Raw genomic sequence first — 2921 nt, forward strand, 5'->3', positions numbered from 1 at the left:
GCCTCAGTCTCCCTCCTGTCCCTTCTCCATCATCCCCCCCACATCTACCCTCCATCCACCTCCACAGCCTACCTCTACGGAAGATACTTTTCTCTCATTTTTCTTTTATGCACTGTGGATTGCAATACTGCTACTGAAAGGACATCATGCATATCACTGCTTCCTTTCAGCACTCAGTTTTTGTCCAGAATGATGATTCCCAACTCTATTGTCATAGTGGCTCATGCCCCATTTATTAAAAATTGAAGTTTGTATTTGGGGGGATCAGGCCTATAAGTGCTCAGGGGTCATTACTGGCTGTTCTCAAGGATGTTGGGCATAGAATCAAACAGCACACTGGGCTGTTTCTCTACCCCTCAGAGTGATCCTGCTGGACCCATAAGTTCTCAATCTATATTCTTCAATATTTAAAAAAAATTCCCCCTTTGCCCTGGGAGTAATGCTGAACTTCCACTTGAGCAGTTTATTTGTTGTTTGAATTTCCCTGTGTTGATGAGGTCACCCTTTAGGCATTGCTGTAAGGAATGTCAAGACTTCAAAAACCATGGAGACTATTGCCACGTTAGAATTGTTTCTTAATAAACTCCATCAATGTATAATTTACCTTTGTCTATAGCTGTCCTGAAGCAAGCAAATGCTTAAGTTTAAAGACAAATCAATGACATACTAAAACCTGCCATACTCTGAAAATACTTGTGTCAGGCATTTAATAGCATAATGCAGATCTTTCTGAAACAAGGGGCTTCTTTACATTAAATACCTGGTTACTAATACACCACAGGGGGCTCTCAAATTTATTTCCATTTGGACTCTCACAACGGTCCCTTATAGGAAGGGATTGAATCTTATGAAAATATATATAGCTGTTTACTAGAACATGGGTTCTTTAGGGGAGAAATAAGATGAAAAATTAATCAGGGTGCTGCTTACCCTTTTATAACAATCAAAAGAAGAATGGATAAGCAGAAATCTGTTGGACATGGTCCCATTTTCTTGTTCAGTTTATGTACCTGACCCAGTTTTCAAGCCTGGAACCTAAGTGGTTATAGAGGTGACCAGTTTGCCATGAATGAAAAATATTGCCAGAGCAAGGACTTACTCCAAAGATATCGTTGTCCTTGCTTCAGAAGAACCCTGACCATTTCAACAAGGAAAATGACAAGATACAATTTTTTTTTGCTGGGGAGCTTGGGCCACATCTGGTGAAGCTCAAGGCTTACTATTAGCTCTGTGTTCAGGTATCACTATTGGTGCTTCTTGTGGAACCAAAAAAAATGGTGCCAGGGATTGAATCCATATGCAAGGCAAGTATTCTACAGGCTTTTCTATTGCTCTGGGTCCCAAAAGGTATGTATTTTAGGGCTTTTTGAAACATTGACAAAATACAGGAAAGGAGAATAGGCATGTTGGGTCAGGAAAGTTTAAACATCATTCTCAGGGAGGGAGGCCTCTCTGCAAAGCAATGGCCAAAGCGAGTGACGCAGAAAGTTGTATTAAATCCTTGAGAAAAGATGCCCCTGAAAGGAATTAGTACTAACCTGGGACAGAATATCATGAAAGTATAAATTATAGGCTCTATAAAAAGCTGAACATAACAAAACATTAAAAATATGTATATAAATGTAATATAAACATACTCATGTATAAACATATAGATAATATTGCTTCTCTTTAAAATTTGTATCCTTCACCCATTACATGTATAAAAAAACATTAAATTGCTACCTTGCCATTCTGAGCAAAGGTGAGTGTGGCCCAAACCAAGGCCTCCCCCACCTCAACACACACACACACACACACACACACACACACACACACACACACACACACACACACAGATCAGATTCTGGAATACGCAGAGTTGGGAATTCATATTTTTTGGAAGGTATTCATGTTGATATGTAAAGGTAGGATGGTATATCTCAGATTAGATAATATTTCTTCTGTCTGTTCTAGGGGTCATCAAGAAGTCAGATTAATTCAGGAAAGGAACTGACAGAGTATAGCAATGAGGCAGACTAGAACCATAGGGTTCTTACCAGAATGAATGAACCAGAGATGAACTCAGGCTGTTGAACAACCCAGGGGCCACTGCAGACTAAAACTGTCTTCCTCTGCCCCATTCATGCTGACTTAATTTAAATGATTACATCTAATCTCATGACTCCTCCTTGGTTATAACAAAAAAGTTCTGAAACATGACATGTGCCATTAAAAGCATGCTCTTAATAGATTTTAAATAAACTTTGTGGGGGAGGAGAAGAAAGGGTCCTTCCTATTTGTGGGTATGTTTAATATGCAGGATCTGGGTGAAGAGAGATACATAGCAATTAGGAACCTAGACGTTGGAGTCAAATCAATGGGATTTAAATCTCAGCTTTCCCACTGGCTGGGTACGTGGTCCTGGGTGCCCCTTGTCTTTAAAATGGAATAATAAGGTTTATCACATATGGGAGTTATGATTTTTGTGAGAAGAATTAAATAATATTTGAAAAATGCTTAGGATACTACTTAACATATACTAAGTATTGCATACTTTTTTTATTGTTTTATTTTGGGACTATCCCTAGCTGTGCTCAGGGATCACTTCTGGCTCTGTGCTCAGGTGATCATATGCAATGCTGGGAATCGAACCTGGATCAGCCACATGCCAGGCAAGCGCCTTGCCCACTATACTATCTTTCTGGCTCTGTAAGTGTTTTTTTTTAATAAAATATAATTCTCATTTTAAACTTCATTCACATCACTTTCAAGACTTACCTCTTAGACCTCTGTCAAAGAAGATATACAGACATTTCCTGAGAAACTATCTTATACACAGAAATGTTTAAAAATGAACTAAATGAGTTTAAAAGTTTCAAATCTGCCAAGTTTATATTCAACCTTTAAATTTCAAAGTGAATTTTATTATAAAACACCAG

The sequence above is a fragment of the Sorex fumeus genome, unplaced genomic scaffold, assembly GCF_029834395.1.
Source record: "Sorex fumeus unplaced genomic scaffold, SorFum_2.1 ptg000002l, whole genome shotgun sequence".
Classification (NCBI taxonomy): domain Eukaryota; kingdom Metazoa; phylum Chordata; class Mammalia; order Eulipotyphla; family Soricidae; genus Sorex; species Sorex fumeus.